This window comes from Camellia sinensis, chromosome 5 (assembly GCF_055761805.1).
Source record: "Camellia sinensis isolate YWXY chromosome 5, ASM5576180v1, whole genome shotgun sequence".
Classification (NCBI taxonomy): Eukaryota; Viridiplantae; Streptophyta; class Magnoliopsida; order Ericales; family Theaceae; genus Camellia; species Camellia sinensis.
In genome coordinates this window covers 179,748,481-179,755,050 of record NC_138965.1, presented here as the reverse complement: position 1 = coordinate 179,755,050, position 6,570 = coordinate 179,748,481, and the positions used below count along the sequence as shown (strand labels likewise).

The 6,570-nt window shown below is 30.8% G+C and overlaps 1 long non-coding RNA gene across 2 annotated transcripts; it reads right to left on the bottom strand.

Annotated features, from left to right (window-relative positions):
• Positions 1 to 1,260, bottom strand: LOC145791015 (uncharacterized). Of its 2 annotated transcripts, none has more exons than XR_014330598.1 (3): positions 1,166 to 1,260; positions 686 to 1,062; positions 1 to 228 (listed from the first exon to the last, which is right to left on the bottom strand). It is a non-coding gene; the product is annotated as an uncharacterized LOC145791015 (long non-coding RNA). The 2 variants fall into 2 exon arrangements; XR_014330599.1 differs by having other exon boundaries at positions 1,174 to 1,258.
• Positions 1,261 to 6,570: the final 5,310 nt, after the last annotated feature.

Genomic DNA, 6,570 nt, shown 5'->3' with positions numbered 1-6,570 from the left:
TTAACAAAATGAAGATATCCATTCATCACTACAAATAATTTCATCCTAATATAATAAAATGGTGAAATATCCACAAAATATCCAAAAGTTATAACTTGTTCAATTCAACCAAAAATCCAACAATAACTAGTGCAACTCCAAAAAGTATGTGTATCCTTATCAAACAAAAATGAACATTCAAGCAAATTATATCATTGTTGCACGTCAAAAATGCCACCCTAATCCAATCTGCAAAAAAATAAATTAAAAGTTTTAGTAATTAATCAATTATACAAAAGATTAAAAACATTAGTAACTCATCAATTTACAATTAGATCAATTATACAATTTGTCCTTGTAACAGACTTTTTTTGAGATTATGAGAACAAAAAATTAATTTTAAGGCTAATTCACAAATGGTGCATCCCATTAATGTGTCATAAGTTCATACAACTTATATTGGTCCCTCCTAAGGTTCTATTGGTTCCTGTACAAATCTGTAGTTGTGTGATAATTTAGCATTTCGATGGCTTTTTTTGAAGCTTTAAGTATAGAGAAAAATATATATTTGTTAGACTAATTCACAATTTATACATTCCGTGCACCTGTACAAATTGGATGTCATATGCATGTTTCCATTACTTCATAATTCTTCAAACATGTATTCTTTTATAAAATTTGTTATATTAAAGTTAATATACTTTACCAAGAAGTATGTCCACTTGTGGATGAGTCCCCTCCACTTCCAAAGTGTCCAGTGAATCCTTTGGTCCTCAAAAAGTTGACAACATCAGCCATTATCTCCCTTTGCTTCTTCTTACCCTCTTCAAGATTTTCTATTTTATTGTTTTGCATTTGTATTTGTTCCTTCTGTGTCTCTATTTGCATCTCAAGGTGCTTCACATAATCATTTGTTTCAACATATATGATAGTGGTCCTCCTAATAGAGGATGAAGGTCTCATGCCAAGTCCCTTCACATAGCCAGACCTTGGCTTTAGGACTTTGATTGATAGCTGTTCTGCAGTCAAAGGGGTTGATCCCGGTTGTGAGAGGTGATCAACCTGTGTCTGTATCATATTTTCCTATCAAATATAAAAAAAATTAAATAATTATTAGAAAATTAAATAAGATTATAACAAATAGTATTCTAAAATTTTGTTAATAAAAATTGCAATATATACTCACATAATTACACTGAGCTTGAGATGAGATCCACTCATGTGTTTTCTCATTATAGTGAGTTTCCTTGTACAACTCTGCTAGATCAGGTAGCATCTTTTTTCTCGTGCCTAATTCGATAGTCCAAATTTTCAATAAATAAAGCTAAGAATCTAATATAATTCTGAAAGTGCAAGGATACGTACTAGTTTTTCTATTCTAACAGGGATTGACCTAGAACCACACCTATATTTTGTATACATCCTTTCTCTGTTCGCGATGTTGGCCTTTGATTATTCCTATAAGGAAGAATGACCAATATAACAATGAAATGTATCATTAGTAAAACAAATATGTTGGCTTTTGATTGTTCCTGTAAGGAATAATGAACCAATATAACAATGAAATGTATCACTAGTAAAACAAATTTAAAGCTTGATAATAAAGAAATTGCATTGTTCCTCTCTATCATTTTCCTATATATCATTTCAACTTAAAAAATATTTCAATTTATTCACTAGTTTCATTCAATTTTTTGAAAAATAGATTAGAGGACTTGTTGAGATTTCATCATAAGATGGTTTTTCTAGGTGAAAAAAGAAAAACGAGTAATTTACACCATTCACAAATAGGGGGCATATAAGCATGGACAAGATAGATTGTGAAAAAATCCATTTACATTTCACAAGATATGGAACAATTACTGATACCAAACTCATAACCCTTTCTTTCTTCCACAACTCTATCAAATCTAAAGTTCTGTCTCAATACCCTATATTAGTTACTTAGCTAGTTGCTTACCATTATCATGAAACTTCAGACCAAACCCAAGAACAAACAGAAAATTAATACAATCATAGAAATTGAAGTCTTAGTTCTTTATTCTATGATGTGAAAGATGCATTTTAAGGAACCATAAATTAATCTCCTATTATGCGAGCCTTCCAATCCATGTTTAATAGTTTCCCTTTCTCATTTTCCCACTTATTTGGTTTTTATTATGCTCCACTTACATGCCTAGAAGATAAAGGGAAAAGAATACATATGGAATTTCATAGCAAATTGATTGTGTTCTTTCTAGTTTTTTTAGAATCTCTCCCTATTCTAATCAAATTCTTTCTTCGTTGATATAATAAAAAAGATGAAAATGTTACCAGAAATTCTTTAGTGTTCCACTTTTTATCAATAAGATCTATCCACTTGGTAGGATCAACATTCTTCGGTGGGTGGTTTCTTGCATACTCCTCCCCTTTAGCCTTCTTGAGCTCCATGAATTGTTTGTGCAGCCTATAGGTATGGTTACTCAATCTCCGACCAAATTTTGTGTTCATTGCCTTCTCTATATCAACAGGGTCTCCTTGTAAATCAAATTGATCCTGCAAAAAATAGATAAGTCATAGATAATTCTTATAAAAAATAAAATAATTACAATAAATAATTAAGATTTCTAACCTATTATAAAAATGAGTAAAATGTCCTATAATAGAGTAGACAACGAACTTATATTCAAGCATTGAAACATCGCCTCCTTAACGGAGGCATCAACATACTTCCACCTACGAACACTTGGATCTGGTAAATGAGTTTGCACTTCTACACCAATCTTTGAGGCTAGTTTTGAGGCATAGTCCCCTACCGGTGCACGAAATTCTGGAGGGATAGGCACGCTAAGCTTTCCATCTCTATCAACAAGGCCTTGAACCTCTTTGCCTCGAGTCGGGCCACGAGCATGCTTAGCAGCTAATATTGTGAAGCCATACTATTGAAATAGTATGTGAACAAATTTAATTAAGATCTCAAATCAATGTAAATAAAGAGTGTGTCTTACCAATAGTATTACCAGCAGTCACCTCAAGTTGAGGCTCCACATTGAGAGGTGGTGGCGGATGGCTAGCCACCTCAGGACGTGAAGAGGTATGCCCCTCTTCTGATGCGTGGGTCAATGCCTCATGATGAGATTGTGAACGGGCCCTCGATGGTATCTCTAACTGCTGAATAACATAATAAAATATGAATATATGTACAAAGATATACATGTGTATGTGTGTATGAATTGAAAGTAACAAGAAAGAATATATTTCACAATGCATAAATGCATAGTACCTCATGCTCAAACGAATCATAGGATTGAGTGTCACTGCCATCTTCAGCCTCTGACGGTCGATAATCATCGTCATTTTCCTCAATTGGTATTTGTTTTTCCTTCCTCAATTTCTTATGTTGAACCACAGCGTTCAAACAAGTTGTTATATTCTTCACTCCTAGAGCATTCATTCTCTCACGGTTTTTATGAATAGTCTTCATTCTTTGTTTCTCATAGTTCGTTACCTTCTTAGTTGCGGTACTTGGTTTGGTCAATTGCTTTTTTGTAGCGTCCATTTTGCCCAATTATAAAGCATAATTGAACATTTTTTTGGTGGATATGCATAATTGAACATTAGATGTAAAGAAAAGATAATTATATATTTCTATACATAAAGCATAAAGCAACAACAATCTCAACAAGTGGATATGTCATATAGGCTCTAAATCATTGAAATATGGCTAGAGTGAGATGGATGATTTTTGTTTTTACTATTTACTTATCGTAGAACAAATTAATTATAAAGCCATCAGACACAAATAATTTTTTTTTTTTTTTTATGTTTCTTGAAATCAATCGTAAAAAATTTACGTGAAATATTTTTGTAAAAATTATTATAATTAGTAAGTGCCCCCTCTAAATTAAATTTCTGGCTCTGCCCCTGAATGTCAACCCAGGGTTTTGACCACTTGTGTTTGGACCAAGTACTGGAGATTCTGTCAAAAGTCACTCTGATGAAATACCAGAATGTACCTAGGATGTTCGTCATATTTTTCCCAATTAGAAGATGTGAAATCAAAAAATAGAATTAAGATTACAAACAAAATTATAATGAACCAAATAAAATATTAGAGACTCGAACACCCAAATCAGATAGCGTTTTTTTTTTTTAAAGCCAATTAGTATGAAATTAATTACAAATGTGCAAAATATATTCTATTAAACCAAACAATAATAATCCAACACCATAAAACTAGAACCCCAACAAACAACCACCATGATATAATGGTTTACAAAATAAACACCTTAATACAAACCCTATAATTAAAAGAAAATGATCAATCTGTCTTGAACACATTCACCCTTATTCTCCTAAATAAGAAAATGCACAACCAATTAAGTTCTCAATTAATTTCCTAACAAAAATGACCGATATGATTCAATGATCAAAGAAATAAACACAATTAAATTCCCCGGGTTGATTACTGATAACCTTACCCTAAACCTTAACCAACCAGAGTACCAATACCTTACCTTGTCATTTCACAATTAACTTTTCTAGTTAATTTTAAAAAAAATATTTTAACTTAACTTGTTTTAAAAAAGTAAATTAAAAGTTAATTTTTGACCTTTTAAAAAAAATATGCAAAAAACATAACATTTTATTTTATTGACTGTGTTTTATACTTTTTAACCAATATTAAAGATTAAAATTATATGACAACCTTTAAGGAAACAAAACAGGGAAAATTTCACAACAGGTTAAAATTATAAAAATAATTACAAATTACTGATAAATTTTACCATTATTAAGGAATAAAATTATCAAATTCTCCATGTACATGTAATAATTTTTTCATGAACACACTGGGGTAATTTAACCAAAACAATTAAACAACACATATAATCATAGTATATCATATATATATATACACACAACACATATCTGACAATGTGTTGTATAATTTAAAATATATATATATATATATATATGATAAATTACATTAACCTCTTAAAATAACCAAACCATTTGTGGTTCTATCTCTCACTGGACACGCTTTTTTTAAAAAAAAAATTATTTACTGTGGCCTTCAAGTTCTCTTCTTTAGTCTTCCCCCGAGAAAATAATAACTAATTCAATAACATTAGATTCTTGTTCTTTATCCGTGTTTCTCTCTTCACTTCCTTTTTTTTTTTTTGTGTGATATTGACCCAAAAATTCTGAATGTGATAAGATAACCTTTAATGCAGTATAGATTTGTTTTCCCTAATACATTTTGTTTTGTCTGCTTTTGAGTTCTATGATGGACAGCAGAAGTGATGTCCAAGTTCGTGTGAGTGGAGGGCTTCTGGCCATATTGGAGAATGAAAGGATCGTAGATAAATGAATGTGGGAGTGCATCAATTACAATTGACTCTGTTACGGAGATTTCTCTGTATTTTCCTACATGTCTTTCATTCTAAAATCTCCGAGTTAAATAAGTCTATAAATTCAAACCCTTCAATACATGTAAGACTTTACAAAAAAAATCTAGAAACAAGTTTCTTAAAGTTGATGCAGCTACTCATGAGGCATTGCAAATATTTCAAATAGATAAACATCCAAGCCATATGGGCATTGGCAGAGCAAAAGAAGGGTAAACGCTGAATGCTGTATCCTTTCATCCCCTCAAGATTACTTTATGTTATGAGGACTAAATCATTAGTTTGAAATGCTAGAACATGACATAGTTAACCTGAAAGCATTGTAAAAATACAGAACCAACCTAATCTCTTCCATTGAACAAACACTCATGTTATGTAGATGGGAAAACTTAGTGAAACAAATAACATGTGTACCGTGAGAGTCCTTCCAGTCAGATTGTGGAAGAAAGCTTCAGCAAAGAGCCGATCACTCAGCCGTGGTAAGCACACCAGAGAAAGAGCAGAAGAAGTTTGATGGTCTTGAAGGTCACAGCCTTTCAACTTCTCAGCCTTTAGATATGTATTGACTGTGAGCAAGTTTTTTTTGTCTACAATGGGCCCAACTTCTCAGCTTTTCAATTTTATTTGGTTTCATTTTTTGAAAACGATTTTTAAATTAATTGCAAGCCTTAGTGATTTTTTTTAGTTGTACATCTAAAAAGTTTGACAAACTAAAAAAATCAACGTTTTACAAAATACATAATTATATTATTAAATCATAATTCAAATTTAGATGTTATATCTTTTTGAGATCTATAGCTAAATTCTTATATATTTTTTTTAATTTTTGTGTGTAACCATAGTGTATGGGAGAATTTGAAAAGGGTGTTGCAATAATTATGAGAGAAGTCAAAAGAGATTGTATGTTGGGAGAAGTCAATAAATGCTGAGATTTTTTTTTTTCTTAATATATATATATATATAGATAGATAGATAGATAGATAGATAGATAGATATATCTTTTTATTTTTATTTTTATTGTTGTGTGATTTCTATTGGGGTATTTTTTTTTCAATTTATTTAAGATGGAGTTGTGGGTATCTTTTTTTTTTAATTTAATTTATCTGTGGTTTCCATTTGTTTTTAATTATTATTATTTAGGTAAGTTATGATGTGAGTTAGATATGTGATAGACATGTGAGTTTTATTGATTTAAAGTTTATTT